Source organism: Toxorhynchites rutilus, chromosome 1 (genome assembly GCF_029784135.1).
Source record: "Toxorhynchites rutilus septentrionalis strain SRP chromosome 1, ASM2978413v1, whole genome shotgun sequence".
In the NCBI taxonomy this organism is placed as follows: Eukaryota; Metazoa; Arthropoda; class Insecta; order Diptera; family Culicidae; genus Toxorhynchites; species Toxorhynchites rutilus.
In genome coordinates, this window is record NC_073744.1 from 121,920,844 (window position 1) to 121,941,459 (window position 20,616).

The 20,616-nt window shown below is 38.1% G+C and overlaps 1 protein-coding gene across 8 annotated transcripts in view; it reads right to left on the minus strand.

Moving 5' to 3' along the window:
* The window catches only part of LOC129762280 (monocarboxylate transporter 12-like), a 660,562-nt gene that overhangs the window by 162,849 nt on the left and 477,097 nt on the right, over positions 1-20,616 (minus strand). For 2 of the 8 annotated variants that reach the window (XM_055760409.1, XM_055760408.1), the window contains exon 1: positions 990-1,180. The exons of the other annotated variants lie outside the window; for them this stretch is intronic. The gene's annotated coding sequence lies outside the window, so the exon portion shown is untranslated. Of the gene's footprint in view, positions 1-989; positions 1,181-20,616 lie in introns of those variants that run through there. 8 annotated transcript variants of the gene reach the window in all.

The following is a 20,616-nucleotide window of genomic DNA, read 5'->3' on the forward strand; positions in this document are numbered from 1 at the left end:
AGGTGCATTGGGAAATCAACATTGCAAATACAGGGTGGACTCGATTATATACAGTCTCCGATTCCCACTGTATATAATCGAATGTTATATATCAGGGCTCGGCATAGTCAAATTGGCTCTAATTCGAAAGTAACGCTACATAGAACGATTCTGTTGCTTCCATTTAAAAGATGAGAAAATTTAGTACAGAATATAGTTTATTTTTTTTATTTATTTTTTTTTTTATCTTCGCTTATTTTTCGTCGGCCTATTTCCGCCACTTTAGTGCCAATCACCGACATCAGGGAGGCGACTCCACCTGTTCCTACGTATCAGACTCAACAACTCATGAGCCGGGCCAACTTCTTTTACTTCCGCTCCGAAGGAAGACGTAACCAGAGATTTTTCGCCTCAGAAAATCCCAACGACGCCAGCTGGGATTGAACCCAGGCCGATCGGATTGTGAGGCTGTTACGCTAACCATACAACCACTGGCGCCGTCAGAATATAGTTGTGAAACATCTAAATTAGTGGATTTCAATAACATTTCGAAAGTGAAAAACGTGAAAGATAGGTGTTATTATTAATTTTAACTCAAAATTCCTAACAAACTTCGCATTCCACTTCGGCATCTTCTATCGTAACACACACCATCCAACGACTAATAACCATCCTTCTGTCATCATCACACTGGTAGAGTGAACAAAAGTTACCCAACGGAATTTTGTTCACCAAATTACAAAGCGGTCCTTTTCAGGGCCAGCAAACCATTATCAAATAGTTTAACGATGTAATTTTTCAACCATATCCGATATAGGCTTGCAACATATAGCCTAAGGTTCCATGCATGTCTGGTAACACTGCGCGAGTGACGAGTTGGCGAACTTTCTTCTACTTTATAGCTCAAGCTGCGTTACAACCAGATATCGAATATGATTGGTATCAACCAAACCGAACACCGCACTATTCCACAGGTTGTCACCAAATAATTGCCCAACTGAATCTTCTACCTTCGGTACTCGACAGGCAAGCGCGGCCTCCCGTTATGTTCTAACCGCTATTCGCGAGATGGGAACGAAACGAGCGCCCGTGTACCCGAAACCCGTTCCCGTGTGGCCGATATTCTCGCGATACGCGTGACGCAACCGACGAAAACACGCAGCAAAACACACTCGAAACGCGTTGCGTCCGTTGATGAAGAGAATCATTTACGTACTGTTCGCGGCAATTTTTTCTCCGGCCAACATCATCGTCGTCGTCGTCGTTGTCGGACCAAAACTTTCCCCGTCACCGTCACCAATGATTACACCCAACGAGGCCTCCCCCAAAATGCTGCCCAGACCTTCTCTCGTGAAAGCTCTCTTCCACTCTATTTCTCCAGTCCTAGGGGGTCTCTGGCGGCCGCACACCGCAGCATCCTCCGTCCTTCGGCGCTCTTCGGTAGATCTACTCTCTCTTGCTGGAGCCAAAGTGGTTGTTGTTGTTATCGTTGAGATTCGACTTTGGAGATTTTTGTTTTTGTTCCATGCGTCTTTATGCTGCTTTTTTACTGCAGACGGCTAGTCGAATATTGGTTCTGGAACCAGCCAGCCAAGTCTGAGAGCGGTATGCGGAAAAGCATAGTCGAAACGGTAACATTTGGGGCGGGCGGATGGTAATAGAATACGGAAATTGTTTATTACCGTTTTGTAATAGTTCGTTCCCGCTGTTGGAGTGATGTTTTCCGGGTAGGTCTGTGATTTATTAAAATCACGCCGAGATGGGTGATTACTGCAAGTGAAACTAAAGTACCAGTCAGTGAATATATTTCTGGTTTTTAGTGTGAAATAATGATGTTTTTTTGTCTTTTTTCGTTAGCCAAATATCCTTTTTGATTGGATTTTTAAAAGATTAAAATAAATAATTGAACAAAGTTAACAATTATAGTTGATAACACTCTTCCTGATTTCATTTTTTTTTTCGGAATGACATGGAAGTGGTCTAGCATATTATAGCTGATTTGTTGCAGACATTCGATAAGTGTCGTATCTGATAGTTAACAGAACTGATTGATTATTTCCGATGTAAAGCGTTCCTATATCGTTGCGAGTTTTCAACTGCAACAACTGGGCCGATCGGATGAGTATTGTCAAAGTTTTTCAATTATTACAATTTCCTGATTAATCTTGCACACTCTGTATCAGGTAGTCAGTAGTAGAACCTAGAACCTAGATGAAGCGAGTTCTATAGTAATTCTATAGAACATTCCGAAATTTGTGAGTGAGTGGCAGGCTCTTGATCTTTTGTTTGATCGTGGCTCTCACATTATCTGTCCTCTGGTATACACGATCTTGCAGATGGATAGTTGAATGATTTCTGTATCGATAAAACATGCTAAAATATATTTAGAAATATATAAAACATAAATAAAATATATTTTGCGCTTCATTTTTAGTTCTTTATTGCGTTATCTGCGATTTTAGTTATCCGAGGTTACATTGCCAGATTATTTCGCGGATAATCGGGGTCCTACTGTATTAATGAAACAAGTTGTTGCTCGCGTATTATTCAAATATAAATCCGAATGCTTAATAACACAACATAATTATTCGTGGCCTTTTAAAAAGGTTTCCACAGATTTATACAGATTTATAGGACTACAGGTTTATCTGTATTTCTTTAGACCTAATTACTTTAATCAATAATCTGCAGTTACAGATTGAAGTTCTTTTAAGTTTCACACGGAATTCATAGATTTTGTTTTTACATTCTAATTTGAGTGATGGCCTAACGCCAATCTTATGTTTTTTAGTGCAATTTCTGCCCCGCTTTACCTATCTCATTCGTCTGTCCTGTCACCTATCCCACATGTTTCATTAATAATAGAGGAAGTAAAATTAAAACTTTGAACAAAATTAATTTCGCGCATTTATATTAAGGGTGCATTAAAAATAATGAGGAATGTTCATTTTTAATGCACTTTGTACGTTAGCATTTTGTACGTTTGTAGGTCAGCAATTCCAAAAGGAATCGTCCTAAATGCAGATTTTAAAAACTTGTATTTTTGATTCCATTGAAAGTGTGTATTCCGTTTGGGTTGGAGGAAATATGAGTTTTTCACAGCAATTGGGAATTTTTTGACTCAAGCGTAACTTTTGAAAAGGGCGTATCGATTTTAGTAAGAGAAATCTTTGATAATTTATATCTCAAAAACTATGAGTCGTACCGAAATAGTGTTTTAGGTTAGGACGCTTGAGTCAAAAAATTCCCAATTGCTGTGGAAAACTCATATTTCCTCTAACCCAAACGGAATACACACTTTCATTCGAATCAAAAATACTCATGTTTTGACATTTGTCGATTTCATTTGGAATTACTCAGGTGTAGAATCATTCCTCTATTTTGATTTTAAGGTATGCTCTTCAGCACATAAAATGGCGTTTAACGCGAAAATACAAACTTTTCGCTCACGAAGTTGGCAATATCCGACCTCAAGCAGCTTCCGGGACAGAAGTTATACCCGGCGACAGGCAGGAATGCCACAAATATTTTCGAAATAGCTGGAAAAATTCGAAAAAAACTCGAAAAAGATGGATGAATTGATTTTTTTAAATTTTTTTATATGCGGTAAAAAAAATATTATGATTTAAATGATTTAAAGTCACCGTGAACAAAGAAAAGAAGAAGAAGAAGAAAGAAGAAGAAGAAACAGAAGAAGAAGAAGAACGAAGGGGAATATTTGCCTAGAGCAGGGGTTTTCAAATGGTGCTCCGCGAAGTTATAGCAAATGCTCCCACTTGAAAACCCACCTTGAAAAAAAACATTCTTTAATTTAATTTCACTGGGCATATAATGATTTATCTTGTTTGCTCCGGGTCAGATGTCGTGTAACTAAAACGCGCAACCGAAATAGATTTGTTTCTAGTTGGGTAATGCCAATGCAAATAGGATTTGGTTTATTGATTAAAAAATGCAAGTGTTCCTTCGAATATTTTAGCTATAAAAAGTGCTCTGCCATAAAAAAAAATCTGAAAACCCCTGGCCTAGAGCATAAATATTGGATCTCGCTGAGGCGAACTTTCAGTATCGTTCTAGATACGAAGCAATGAACATTGTTTTTTGTTTTTCCTTGTTTTGCGTCATCACATGTCTTTGTTTCGGATTGAGTTGTGGACGCAACTAAATTACTTACTCGCTGATGTCTCTGGCATTACAATCATTACATCAAACTGACGCCATTCCATTAAGGTTCTGAACTACACAATTATGTTGGGAACCGTCAAACTAGGCTATCATCGGCTCACCAAGAAAATAATTGTTTAGGAATTTTGTGTGTGATTTGGTTTCGCATGACAGTAGCAAAACTATCTCCAACAAGGATGACAGCTAAGCTAATCGAGACCGGAAATATTAATAGAAATGGCTTCTGTAGAGAAGAGCGCAAAGCGGAGATAAGTGTGTGTGTAAAATAATTTCTGAAGTTATTAACAAGCGGCTTGAACAAAATAACAGCGTAGTTCTACGCCGCAAAGAAGTCGTGTCTTGGACACAACCCTCCTATATTTTTTCAATTTGGTAAAAGCAAAACTATTATAATACCTTTTTAGAGATAAAAATTCGCAATCTTTTTTTTAAATATGTTGGTTTATCATTTCGGATATTATTTGCGAATACATCGTAATTTCATAAATAACTCTTCAGTAAAAAGTACCGAGGACCCTGAAAAGGTTTAATAGCTTGCGTGGTTTTGTAGAATCATTTAGAGAAGCAACGATTCTTTCCTGTCTTTGCGAACGAGCAGAATAAGCGAGCTTTGTTGTTTCGGGCACAGAAAGATTCTGAGTATTTTCCTCAGAGGAAATGCAGTACTTATACGCTAGCGACAGCTTACTTACTATGCAAGGGTGGAGTTTACTTCGCAAATGTTCTATTTTCACTATCCCCCTTCGTTGTTTCTGTTCTAGCGGCTGCATAAGTTGCCCGTTATTGACAGTTCTGTTCGGGAAACCAGACAGATGGACAGGACAAATGTATGGGGAAACGGGAATGCTTCCAATTTTCATCAATTCAAACCATATACAGACTATGGGATTATAATGTATAGCATTTAAAACAAATCCTAGAATATTTGGATTGGTATGCAAATCGTTAAAATCCGTTCGCTGCAAATATAGTTATTAACGTTAATTTTATTTCATAAAAACGTGACCTGTTTTCTGATTTGGTACCTTTAATGTAAGACGAAGTCCTGCGTCAAAATTCAACTCAAATGAAAGAAGCATTCTTGGCTTCGTTTATAGTGCAGTCAATAAAGTCCAGGTTTGTGATCTCCTTTAATTCATTGTCGTTTTTTGAATATCATTTCGATCGCAAATATTTGGAACACTTTGTAGAAGGGGAACAATTGACATATGCTTTTATGACATTAATTGGATCAATTATCGTCATGTTGATGATCAATGGATTATTGAAATTAAAACATTTCAGAACTTGATTGCAGAGTATAATGTAAAAAATTGTCGAATTGGTCATGAATTCAGCTACTACACCTGTAAACTGTAAAAAATAACCATAAGCCACCGATTAGTTTTTAGTTTATAGTCTACAGTTTACAATCCTTCCACAAATGCAATTCTTTCACAAGTGAGTATATGTGTAACCATTGTATTTAGGGAATAACTATACTAAAGCCAAACTATTTGTTTTGATTTAGCACGTATGAATCTAATGACGAATAATATATGAATCCGTTCAATCCGGTGACAAGAAGGTCTAAAATCAAATAAGAATAGTCCGGTAATGATCTTATGCATTATATTCAATTATTACAATGAAATAATATATATTTATAGGAGGGTTAATAGAATGAACGTGCCCTGTCCTATTTCTGTTATCATGAATATCAGAAAATCCGAATTTTCATCATTATTGCCAGTCATCCCAACTTTGTGGAATTACACGATCATTTTTAATGTCATACTGCTGGACTAATGATCGTTTCGGAGCCGGTTTATGTGGTTTAGAATTTTACTATTAAAAATTCAATGAATCTAAATTTTATAAAGCCCATTATTCCAACAACATTCGACGAACAGGCAACTTTGAACAGAAAAAATCGTACGTTTTGGAATTTTAAATATCTGCCAAGTATTAAATTCTTCATTACATCGAGCACGTTGTTTGGTCGTGCAAGGTGTATCTGGTCCCCAGATCGAATTTAGAAAACTCCCTTCGGCCCCGAGGAAGACAGCCGAATGTGCTGGTGAGAGATGTATTGGCTAGGTTAGACCTTGATTACATGTCCTAGATATATGTTTTCCTAAATGCTATCGATCTTCGCGTGGAATTGTCCCTATATCCTTATACCCTCCTTTTATTCTTTTGCGAGTAATTGATGTGCAGTTTAGGCCACTCTGACTCCAGCCATTTTGGAGAAGTTTTAGACGGTCGCAGCGAACACAACTTACCTTGTCCGCAGTCCAAATACGAAAGAGGAAGGGCACTCGTGCTGCGTGATTGGGTAGTATTATGCAGGGCTGAGGTAAACCTCAAAGCGGGCGAAATATGGATAACAAGGCTGCGTCGCGTTGGCACGGTATGTATAAAAGGGTGGGCTGCGCATTTCGAGCGGAATATATTAGATGTAAAGGGAAGATTATATTCACCATCCACACAATTGACACCCTTGCTATAAACAGTAGAATAAGTTGAAATGTAAATACATTATAGATATACGAATAAATTTAAGAAGTGAGTTTGATCACCAACATTGTTATAATCTCCTTATATTCTCCATCTTTTTCCTGACAAAAAATGTCACTCTTCTAAACTCGAGTCAACCGCCAGTAATCGGTTTTCTACGTTACTAACCATAGAACTGTGTATCTATACAGCCATTCCATGCCAAACCGATATAGCGGTTCTCAAATTTTCGCGAAAAGTTGTAGTTTTGTTCTTTATCGCAAAACATTAGACCCATTTTTATTAGTTTTTTTATTGGGGTGACCATTTCCATTTCAAGGGTGTACGAAAAATCAACTTTTTCCTATTTTTTCAAAAATGGCTTTTTTCAAAAATTCATCACTTTTGAACTACTGAACCGATTCAGATGTACTTCTATCAAAACTCGTCATCATAATATATGATTATTTTCAGACAAATTCTCGTTCAAGATTTTTCAACCAATTGCAAATAACATGTTTCTCGGTAGACAGCCCTAAATCGGACAATTCCTTTTTCGAGTTTTGCACTTATCAACACATTCGGCAATCCATTTTTATTTATATAAATAGAAGAAGATATAGGAGTGCGTTTTATCACATTAAAATCCATTTTCACTTTAGTTAGCGCAAACATCGAATGGACTAACAACGCTTGTCACCATGTAATTGTAGAACGTATTAGAATTGAACTTTCTGAATTTTCCCATTTTCTTTCCGAGTTTTCCGAAAATTTCCAATGATCATGTTTGGTTGGAATATGTTTCGTTAAAATATGTGTAAAGGGTGTGTCACATCAAATTGCATCACAGAAAAAACGCTGTAGAAATTCGCCCAGTAGACCGATCCTTTTGAAAATTTTAGACAGTAAAATAAAAACTATTAAACAACTTTTGGCATTTTCATACTTCGAGTCCAAGCCCGTATGCTCGCACCTTCCTCTTTACCCCGTCCATAAGGTTCTGTACAACGTCAGGTTGTAGTTTTTTTTTGAACAGAAATCCATTTTCTCTTGAAGTCCGCCTCCGATTTGACAACTTTTGGGTTCTTCCGGAGGGTCTGCTTCATAATCGCCCAATATTTCTCTATTGGGCGAAGCTCCGGCGCGTTGGGCGGGTTCATTTCCTTTGGCACGAAGGTGACCCCGTTGGCTTCGTACCACTCCAACACGTCCTTTGAATAGTGGCACGAAGCGAGATCCGGCCAGAAGATGGTCGGGCCCTCGTGCTGCTTCAATAGTGGTAGTAAGCGCTTCTGTAGGCACTCCTTAAGGTAAACCTGCCCGTTTACCGTGCCGGTCATCACGAAGGGGCGCTCCGCTTTCCGCAAGAGCAGATCGCTTGCCACACCATGTACTTTTTGGCAAACTTGGGTAGTTTCTGCTTGCGAATCTCCTCCGGAACGCTGAATTTGTCCTCTGCGGAGAAGAACAACAGGCCCGGCAGCTGACGAAAGTCCGCTTTGACGTAGGTTTCGTCGTCCATTACCAGGCAATGCGGCTTCGTCAGCATTTCGGTGTACAGCTTCCGGGCTCGCGTCTTCCCCACCATGTTTTGCCTTTCGTCGCGGTTAGGAGCCTTCTGAACCTTGTATGTACGCAGGCCCTCCCGCTGCTTGGTTCGCTGGACGAATGAACTTGACAAATTCAGCTTATTGGCGACATCCCGGACCGAACTTCTCGGATCACGTCTAAACTGCTTAACTACGCGCTTGTGATCTTTTTCACTGACGGAGCATCCATTTTTGCCGTTCTTCACCTTCCGTTCGATGGTTAGGTTCTCGAAGTATCGTTTTAGTACTCTGCTGACCGTTGATTGGACGATTCCCAGCATCTTACCGATGTCCCGATGTGACAACTCCGGATTCTCGAAATGAGTGCGCAGGATTAATTCACGACGCTCTTTTTCGTTCGACGACATTTTTCCAAATTTACGAAAAATTGACAGTGAAGCATGGCCAACGTGATCTATACACTCTTATCTGATTATAAGCGAAAGCTGAAGATATAATTCCTAAAAATTAAATTTCTACAGCTTTTTTTTTCCGTGATGCAATTTGATGTGACACACCCTTTATTATTTTTACGGGACCCACTCCCCATCCCAGAGGAAGGAGGGGTGTCATACCATCATAGAAACATTTCTCGTATCCAAAAACACTCACTTCCCAAATTTGGCTCCACTTGCTTGATTAGTTGTTGAGTTGTTCAGAAGTTTGTGTTTCATTTGTATAGCAGTCCCTTTGCCCTTAGAGAGGGGGTTGGTGTGTCGAACCACCATAAAATCATTTATTGCTCCTTGGTTCAATTTGCTTGATTAGTTCTCGATTGGATTCTAGTCGCAAAGGTCTAGTTTACTCGCATATAAATATTGAACGAAGACTATAACATGTTAAATTTGAAAAATCATAACTTAAAAACGAAAAATAACACATCTCTGATTTTTGGATATGTTATGTAAAAAACCTCAGCTTTCAAGAAAAAATATAGCATCCTTAGTCCCGAAACTATGTGAACTCTCAAGAACTAATACAATCAATAATTACGAAATCAAAATCCATTTAGGTTTCGCAAGTCTAATATTTTTCAAAGAAGACTACCTAATTGGCTTTAATTTTATGTGTAGATCATCTGAATCGGCCCAATAGATCAAAAGTTATGAATTTTTGTGTTGGAAAAAAGAGCGAAAAATTGATTTTCCGAACCATCGTTTAACTTCGTATCATAACTCTAAAACTAAAAAAAACGCTTCTCTGGTTTCGACATATGTTATGTGAAAAATCCTCAGCTTTCCAGAAAAAACATAAACAAATATAACACCGTTGGTCCTGAGACTTTGTTTGTTTGTTTATTATTGGATTATAAGCTGTAAGCCCATTACCCTTCTTAAAATTAACATGAAAACATAAAATACACATTTAAAACACATTTACATTTAGTTGGTTTCTTTAAAATAATCTCAATTTCCTTCGAATCTCTTCCGTTGTCATACTCACAGAAACCACACCTTGTAGCACGTTAAACTCACGCATGAATCTCGTTGTCGGTTCGTGCTGTGTGTAGTTCCTGTGTTTTAGGGGTGGATTAAACACCCTCCGGCGACGAAGTGAAATGGGGCTGCTATTAAAGCAGATCCGGTCGTAGAGACACGGACTTCTGATCCGTCCGCTCAGTACATTGCAAAAGAATGTTATATCCGCGATCTTATGTCTGCTATCCAGGTATCCAGGTCTACCAAACAGCAGAGATCTTCATATGCTGGCAGGTGTCTCCTCTCCATCCTAGATTTCTCAGCGCAAACTTCAGGAACCTTTTCTGGATATTCTCAAGTCTTTGGATGTGCAAATCATATTGCGGTCGCCACACCACACTCGCAAAGTCGAGTTTGGACCGTACAAGAGTGATGTAAATTTTTAGAATAACATACAGATCAGAGAATTCTTGCCCGAAGCGACGAATGAGTTCAAATAATTTCAGTGCTTCTTTACTATTCGTTCTATGTGACAGTTAAAAGAAAGGGATCGATCCATCGTCACACCTAAATCGCGAACATTGTCTACATGTTGTAGGTTCGAACATCCTAGTCTATAGTTGAATGTTATCGGCTGAACTCTCCTTGTGTAGATCATGACGGAGCATTTGTTGGGGTTCACACTCAATCCGTTGCTCTCGACGAACCTCCCAAAATTGTGCAAATCCTGCTGAAGCAGATGGCAGTCATAGATGTCTTTCACGGGAAGAAATATTTTCACGTCATCAGCGTATATGAGGACTTTTGCGTTAGTCAAGAAAGATGGCTATTCATCCATAACCATGACGAATAGGATCGGCCCCAAATGACTACCTTGCGGAACTCCGGAATGGACACCAAAGGACCTAGATGCGTTGTTATGCACTTTTACGTATTGTGTTCTACTCTCTAGGTACGTTTTGATCCATTCGAACATTTTTCCATGAATGCCGAAATCAGCAACCGCGCGCATTATACTGTTTATTCCTACCACGTCGAAAGCCTTACTCATGTCTGTATAAATACAGTCCACTTGACAACCTTTTGATATATAATCAGTGACGGTAGAGGAAAATTCACAAAGGTTCGTCACAACAGACTATCCTTTTGAGAAACCATGCTGTGTTTCTGAAACGTGCTCGTAAATATGGAAGTAAACAAGCCGCTCAAACAGTTTCGGTATCGCAGATTGAATTGCGACGCGAATTTTCAGCATCTGAACGAGAGCCCTTTTTTATGGATTGGAATAACATGTGAGATTTTCCACAGTTACGGAAAGTAGCCGGACGAAAGCGAAGCATTGAATAGCATAGTCAGCGGTTCGACAAGTTCATCCTTATATTCTTTCAAAGATTTTGTGGGGGTCCTGCTGACTTACCCGAGTCTAGATCTTATAGACCTTGTTCCACTTCACGATACGATAACTCCAGCAAGTCAGCGGTTCTATAGATTGTAGAGTCGACGGTATTCGGATGGTCGTTCTGATACACGCTCATAAAATATTCTGCAAAGAGCTCGGCGGTCTCCTGTCCACAAGTCGAAGATCGGTTACCATAGGTTATTACCTCCGGAATTCCACTGTTCTTTCGTCTACTATTCACAAATTTCCAAAAGGATTTCGGATTTTCCTTTATCTCATTCTGGATCCCAGTGATGTACACTTTATACGCTTCTCTGTGTAACACTTTAAACAATCGCAGTAGTTGTTTGTGAGAGACAAGGTTTTCCGGAGTACGATTCTTTTGCATTTTTTTTCAGCGCTTTGCGTTTTTCTTTGAGAGCATGGATGAAAGCCGTTGAAAACCATTCCGGATACGATTTTTTCGATCTCGAGCGGTTCCTGTTGAGAGGGGCAAACCTTGCGAAAACGATGAAAACCACGAAATACAACGACATAACGTTGAAGTCTGTACTGTTGCATACAGTAGTAGAAGAATCTAATCCGCATTGAAAAACATCCAGTGAATTAAGAAATTCGAACAGTGATGCGGCATGTTGCTTATGTTTTTCCTCATCACGTTCCACGAAACATTCCGTAGTGCTTCTTTAACCAACGCCACGTCTTTTAAGTTAAGATTTAAGTGCCTTCTGGATCGCCCAATTTCTGTTTCGCGCAGTGCAGCAACTGCAATCCTCATTTGCATAGTAAAGTGGTGAATTTCATGTTTAATGATCGGATCCGTCAAAGCAACATGACAGGTTTCGGTGTCCGTGATGAACACCAGATCCAAATATTTATTGTTTTGATTCGGTGTATCACACACTTGCATCAATCCAGACGACGAAAAACCATCAACAATGGCTACTTCACTTTGCGAAACGATTCGCTCAAGTAAGAGAAAAGAATCATTTCCTTTTTCAATATACTGATTCCATCTCAAATTCGGTAGGTTGAAATCACCTGATACGAGCACCATGTCACCCGGCTGAATTATGTCGATGAAGGAGTCAACAAACGCGGCGAACGAGTGGTAGTGAGCCAAATTCATTGTTTTCATCTTAACACAGATCGCTTCATTGTTTTCAGCTCGAGCAAACTCTGTTCTGACGATGAACCGCAATAAGCGCCCCGCCGCCGGACAGTTTATCGCTGTTAAGTGTGTTTCTGTCGCAGCGGTAGACCGAAAAACACGAAGGGAACAGTACACTATCTTGTATAGAGGATTCCAAGCAAGTTTCCACAAATGCATAAGCATCGTAGTTTAGTTCTAGCGATGATAAATATAAATGCTTCTGTCTTTCGACTCCTTTGATGCAGTTCATATTTTGATAATATATGCTAATTACTGTATTTTGTTTTACAGGGTTTCCCACGTTTAACGGATTAACAGAACGAAACTCAATTCCATCACTAATAGCGGATAGCGTAGGTAAACTTATAAAATCATTGCTTACAGTGCGAGTAATATTCGCTACAAATCCCATTTCAGATTCTTCACACAAAATGTTACTGCTGCAACGCAACCGTTGGCTGGGAGACTATGAAAACAATAAAAAAACAAAAACAATCAATAATAACGAAAACAGAATTCAAATTTTCCGCAAGAATAGTATTTTTGCAAAAAATACCAGCAGATTGGCTTCAATTTGATATGATATTTCCAAAAATGGCATTTTTCAAAAGTTCATCACTTTTGAACTACAGAACCGATTCAGATGAGCGAAGAAGAATTGTCCGATTTAGGGCAGTTTTCATTCTATCACATTTCCTGTATCAAACATTTAATCCATGTAACGGGGAAACATGTTATTTGCAAGTGCTAGAAAAATCTTGAACGTGTGTCTGAAAATAATCATACATTATGATGACGAGTTTTGATAGAAGTACTAGCAAATTTATAGTAAAAGGTCATTTTAAAGGGTTGATTAGAAGATCAATCAATGAACAGTTCTGGGATTGGACCCATGAACGTGCGCTCAGTAAGAAAACGTGAATGTGATAACGAAAAATAATGTTTTGGCGGGACGAAGTTTGCCGGGTCAGCTAGTATGTAATTATAAAAATATAGTTAAGAATTCCTTAAAAGTTATGTAACTGAGCCTGTAAAAATAAACGAATTAATAAAAAAAAGTTTATATACTGAAGAAAAGAAGTTAGAAATTTTTAGAGTGAAGTTAGCATGTTAGGATGAACATTAAAAGTCAGGACGCTTGAAACATTTTTCATTACTCTCAATGCGACGTGACAAAAAGATCAGGAACATATCTTATGAGCAAACTTCGCGTTTTTAATAAAAAGAGAGAAGAAACAACGGGATACCCATTCACTGCCAAAACATGGCTTGAGGTGAAAAGCCAGAAAACAAAAATTATTCGTCTGACACCTTCTTTATTTTTATCCAGAGAGAGAACGAAGCTATCGAGCAGCGACAAGTTAAGGCGAAAACAAATAAAAATTGATCCCAATAAAATAAATTAAGCACGATCAGAGCAAAAACAGGATCAAAATGGAAACGCCGTGCTTGTGTGCGCGTATACTGGCTATCAAACGTACGCACACCTTCCGGGCAGTTTTTTTTGTTCCTCTCGATTCTAAAATTTATGGCACTACGGTTATAAAGGTGATATGTTTGTCGTCTGAATGTTATCATCAGAAGAAAGGTAAAATGTTGTGCCAAATAAGGGTTGACATACTGTTGAAAAGCAGGTGAATAAACGTACGGTGCAAATCACCTTCACATTACGTGTCGCTGCTATATCTCTAAAAGTTAGGCCGACCCGGTACGTTTGTCGAAGCTGACGAAAATGTTTTCCTCCCAAACGTGTTCCCTGTGAACGTGTTAAATCTTTGATCTCCTACACGGACCGCAACGAATGGTCACCTGAACATCCACTTTATATCGACAAGTGTTGGGTGCAAAAAATTCCCACAGATCCAGTTGCACCAAAAGGCAGAGTAATAATGGAGGCCACATAACTTTTTCAATTAAACAATTTGCAGGATCTCTGTAAATGGGTAAACTGGTCCTTTTGGAAGCAAGCCATAAATAAGACCATGCAGAATATGCGTACTTATCTTCCTTCTTTCATGCCATTCGGAGCTGTTGCAGAGTCTTGCTGCGGTGGTTGAATAATTGAGAAATATTTATGTCCTTTTGTTTATTTTTTGCCACACAACTTAAATCAATTACTGGTGAATTGTATTCATGCTTCGACGGTTAACTTGAACATCACTGTAGGGTATTTGTTAACTTCTTTTGAGTAAATTATATTGACAATTTGGTTTGAGTAGGAGCACAGAAAGCATGTCCTTGGCAAGAGAAGAGGAGCAACGAAAAAGATCGTGACAGAGGAACGGATGTGACAGTTAGAATATTGGAAATGAATAATTGTTTCCAGACTGAACTAGAAGATGTTAAAAATTGTCCGAAATTATATTGATTCCGATATCAACGGTCTCGTTTGTGCTGATCTTATGGGTATCCAATATTTGATTTGATATGTCGCTCTTACTATTTTCCACATATTCTTTGCCTAACTCGGGGACAGAATACGTGAATGAATTTATATAAACAAAACATTTTAGAATATTTCGAGGCTTCACTCGTTTTATGTTTCCATAATTCGATTTTTGGTCCAGCGCTCATCTTCACCATTTGCTATCCGTTGTTCTCTCAAACAGCTTCTCGTTTATCTAGATATCTCTGGATGAATAATAGAAGTTCCGCTTTTCACCACCAGAGCTCGCGTTTGCGATTGAGCTTTCCTGATGCGAGATACGATGTGGAGACATTGTCTACCCAACTGATGAGCGAAGCTTTTTACGCTAGCGTCATATTCCGATTCGTCTCGAAGCTTGTTTATCGATATCGCAGTTTAAGCATGCTACAAGCGTAGAATTTGACTTCTCATGATGGTATAGGTGACGTAACCACCAATGTCTTGGATAGAAAACGCATATTCGTCTCATGTCATATCTTTCAACGGTTACAATTGAATAATATGAATGTATTGAATGTTGAATAAGCGGCTAGGAATTTTTTTGATTTATTACATGTTTACTCCTATTGATAAAAACATACCCCGATCCCCTCAGATAAACGTTCGTTTTTCTCATACTTTGCCTTAAGGGGGTATTCTAGTGTCCATACTATCCATTATATCATTATTTGTTCATCTATCTTTTAACAATAAAACAAAAATTGAACGGAGAAAAAATGTGCATAACTAGAATAGTTAAGAGCTGATGAAGTAAGGGGGTTCAAAAAAAAAATTGTGCCATGGCGTTCACGATTCCAGCCCTTCTGGTTATCTGAAACAAAAAAATCGAAAAGATTCTGAATCAGTAAAGATGCCGCTATCGCATGAACCTCGGACAAGTCAAAAACATCTTTTTTGACAAAATGGCGGCTGTTTGAAAAACAAAATGTGGTTTAAAACGATTTTTCTAACGTTACCCGATTTTTTCAAAATAGTAAAATTTAAAAAATATAATTTTTTAGAGGTTCATGCGATAGAGAGATGCTTGCAGATTGTATCCATATAAATCGACATGAATCGGTTCAGTAGAACTTGAGATATCTGCACGCCAGTTTAAAAAAAAAAAACTAGTTTCGAGAGAAACGCATTTGAAGTTCATTGTTATGGCCGTACTAGGTTAGACATCGAATCACTAAAATGGCTCTAACTCGGTAAGTAATATGATTTTCGATAAGTCTTTTCTAGAGTATATTCTTGAGTGCCTAAAGTACCGAAATATGATGGAAAAAAAATATAAAATATTTTTTTTCAAATTTCTAGACTAGTATACTCCCTTAAGCATCAGAATGTCTTGTTTGTATCAACATTCCCGATAATAAATTTATACTTAGAAATAATTCTGCCTCTGGGGCCGATGGATAGACATGGCTTTATATGCTTTTCAAAAATTTAAAGAAATCAATTTCTTTTTTAAACGGTTTTCAGTTAAAGAACTTTTGCCATCTCAACGCAGGTCACTTGCATCATTTCTATTAATATTAATTGAATTATATTGAAGAATATATTTAAGGCGTGTTAATTGACATGATATATCTATATCATGTCAATGAATACGTCTTAAATATATTATGAGTGGCTAGCTCCAGAATACACTTGTCCACAGTGTAAATCGGAAGACATTTCTTGAACGAAAAAAACCCTTAACTTTTTACGTTATGGCTTGAGAGAGACCACTTGGAAAGGCTCGGAACAAGGTGTTATTCGGTCGTTAGCCCGATGACTTGTAAATGCTGACAGCTGACAATGATGTATTTGATTGATTGATTTTTCCAATTATAGATGATTTTAACTACCAAGATCATGCGCGTCTAGCCTTGAAAAGGTCTATTGGAAGAGCAATCAATGCAGGGTATACCTGGGATTGAAGGTAGAAAATGATAAGGATGAAGTGCTGAACGGTGGTCATGTTCCAAGAGCTCTGTTCTAGATTAAGGCAGTACAAGACCAGATCGGTACAACTCGAGGTACAGTGACGTCTCGATTATATCACTGTGCGTTTTTAGAATTCTCGAATTTATAACTGGAAATGTTTTGCTTATATCACGTTTTTCGAAAGATATGAAATAATATGGAAAATTCAATTCCTCGTTTAATTATTGAATAAAACATGATAATCAAGCAGGAAAAACTATTTTAAGCATTCGTTTCAATTGTAGTGATCAGCTGTATTCACGGTGATTCCGGAAAAAATCCTTACTGCGTGGTTTAGTATTAACCACCTATTTCATACGCTATGAACACCCTGTATATACCTGCAATTTGTGCATAAAAATTTAAAAAATGAGAATTTATAATTTGTTACATTTACGGAAAAGCTTAACATTCACAAGGATCTAAAATACATTGACTTATCCAAAGCTCAACGCGCCGTGTTCATCATACGACAATCGCAAAAATGCTGAATGAGATGATCAAAATTGAAGTATAAGACAAATAAAAATATGCTGATCAAGGTAGAATTCTATATTTAATTTTTAAGGAAAACACAGTCAGCTAGAAACGGCTGTATACATTGTTGTTTTCGATGAACGAGAACTTAACAATATTATTTCTCCTAAAGATATTCGCTTGCAGGATGAAAAGTTCGCACCTAGTTTTGGAATACCTGCGTTGTTATGGTTCAGTTAATTCTGAAAAGACGTTAGCCCTTCGAAAACGTAAAATATTGTATGTGACGAAATGATTCCGGGCGAATTTCGGATAGTTTCAAGAACTGAAAATCCTGATTTAAGCGTTGATCAAGTACATAATTGCGACGAATTTCTAAATACTACAACTACAATAAGTTAATGTAAACTTATTTGAAGGGAAAAAGCGGCGCAGGAATCAAAACTGATAAAGCCGGATAATTTTAATGCCATGTTCGAACCTTCTGATATTCATAATCTGCCATTGATGATAATTGGAAAATTAAAACACCCTCGATGTTCAAAAGATATGCTAGACTTTCAGTACATTATCGAGGATTTTCGCATAATGTGCGATTCACATAGCACGTTACGGAGAAGAACGTCTACGTTCCGTCAACGTCTGCACCAATTCACACATCCAGTCAATGCTTCCACCAGCACCGTCACGTAAAATGCCAAACGAATGATTTATTTTATTTTATTCATGGTGTCGCCACCTACAACAATTTTAAATTGCAATGTCCTCTTCCAAATCAGCATGCCTAGAATCAGTTCTAAATTTTTAAAAGTTCATTGAATTCAATTATTTCAATGCTTAAACCCCGTAGTCCGACCCTTATGCAACAATAATAATAAATAGAATAATTCTTTCAACTAGTCGCGAATGATTTTCACTCCGAAATTTGGAGCTAAGAGATATGTTGGCATAAAAAGCACAGTAAGTTAATTATAAAGCGATATGCCGAGGCACCACTCAGTGTCGCATTGGAGTCGGTTTTGACCAGTAATTGGACATTTGCGACTGGTGGCGACTTTCAATGTGGAGCCATAATTTGGGCCCCGAACTCAATGTTTACAAAAATGTCCAACTAGAGGTAAAAATGTCTAATTAAACGTGTTGCATCACAGATCTGTTCAATCAGCTTAATGTCGATGTAGATGTAAATTACTGTACAACCAAATCAAAACAAAAGCCGAGACACAAAGCCCAGACAAAAATCAAACGAGCCGTCCGTCTCCGTCAATTATTCTTTTCTACAAACCCTGCCGGTCGTTTTCGTTGAACGTATGCTGACGGGTCGTTACGTTGCTGGTGTATGTGAATGTTTTCATGAGAATTGCATGGTAGAATCATTGACGTATTGTGACGTGACGGGACGTGAACGTGACGTGTATGTTGTATGTGAATCGCACTTAAACCGGCAGCCATTTCGTGAATGGCCGTTTCATTAATAGATGATTGAAACGCCCACTATTGTGGGGATTACATTCACTCTGATAATAGATTAATAAAAAAACAGGAAGTGGGTTATATCTATGGTATAACCGCAAGGGTGACGTAGGACTATCGTTGATTTAGAGATCATTTGTATGAAGTTGAATCTGAATTCATTCTGAATGAATGAATATTTGGAGAACTTCGAAAACGAGAGCGTTACGTTGGAGGCACAAGGTTTTATGCATCCAATATTGGATACGGAAATATCCTACTGATGGGGAAGAATAATCTTCAGAAGCTATCCTGTTGATTGCGATTGATTGAATATATTTTGAAAATTCCCAAAGGAACTGGCAGATTATTTTCAGTAACGATTAGATATTTCCACATTTTCCTCGATACTGGAAGCCCACCAGTGGTTAATGCTAATTCGATAACCACCTGTTAATAGCACTTGATTGAAACATATTTGGTCACAGTGTTACATGGATAGAAAACATTCAATTAAACTCTTTCACATGAATATATTTTGAAAATTCCCAGAGGAACTGGCAGATTATTTTCAGTAACGATTAGTTATTTCCACATTTTCCTCGATACTGGAAGCCCACCAGTGGTTAATGCCAACTCGATAACCACCTGTTAATAGCACTTGATTAAAACATATTTGGTCACAGTGTTACATGGATAGAAAACATTCAATTAAATTCATTCACATGAATATATTTTGAAAATTCCCAAAGGAACTGGCAGATTATTTTCAGTAACGATTAGATATTTCCACATTTTCCTCGATACTGGAAGCCCACCAGTGGTTAATGCCAACTCGATAACCACCTGTTAATAGCACTTGGTTGAAACATATTTGGTCACAGTGTAACATGGATAGAAAACATTCAATTAAACTCTTTCACATGAATATATTTTGAAAATTCCCAAAGGAACTGGCAGATTATTTTCCAGCAATGATTAGATCTTTCCGGAACTTTCTCGATGCTGAATGGCATCCTAACGGAAAGAGTTCTGCGCGTGTATGTGTCGATCCTTCGCCGTCCACCTCCTCCAGCACGTTAGGCAACGATGTTGTCTTGTCGATGTCCTCACGAAAAATGAATGTGTCTCACCACCAGAATATCGCTTAAGTATGCTTTTTGTGTGTGATTGAATCGAGAGAAGGTGTGGTTTACGATGGCAATTTGGAAGGCAAACTAGAGGGGAAAGAACTCTCTGAGCTCGGAACTTTCGGCGACTGAGCAATAATCGATTGCGGGCGCATACAATATTGGATAAGGAAATATCCTACTGATGGGGAAGAATAATCTTCTGAAGCTATCCTGTTAATTGCGATTGATTGAAAAACCACAAAACCAAATGTATTTGGTCACAGTGTTATAGAAAACAGTGGATAGAAAACATTCAATTAAACTCTTTCACATGAATATATTTTGACAATTCCCAAAGGAACTGGCAGATTATTTTCAGTAACGATTAGATATTTCCACATTTTCCTCAATACTGGAAGCCCACCAGTGGTTAATGCCAACTCGATAACCACCTGTTAATAGCACTTGATTGAAACATATTTGGTCACAGTGTAACATGGATAGAAAACATTCAATTAAACTCTTTCACATGAATATATTTTGAAAATTCCCAAAGGAACTGGCAGATTATTTTAAGTAACGATTAGATATTTCCACATTTTCCTCGATACTGGAAGCCCACCAGTGGTTAATGCCAACTCGATAACCACCTGTTAATAGCACTTGATTGAAACATATTTGGTCACAGTGTTACATGGATAGAAAACATTCAATTAAACTCTTTCACATGAATATATTTTGAAAATTCCCAAAGGAACTGGCAGATTATTTTCCAGCAATGATTAGATCTTTCCGGAACTTTCTCGATGCTGAATGGCATCCTAACGGAAAGAGTTCTGCGCGTGTATGTGTCGATCCTTCGCCGTCCACCTCCTCCAGCACGTTAGGCAACGATGTTGTCTTGTCGATGTCCTCACGAAAAATGAATGTGTCTCACCACCAGAATATCGCTTAAGTATGCTTTTTGTGTGTGATTGAACCGAGAGAAGGTGTGGTTTA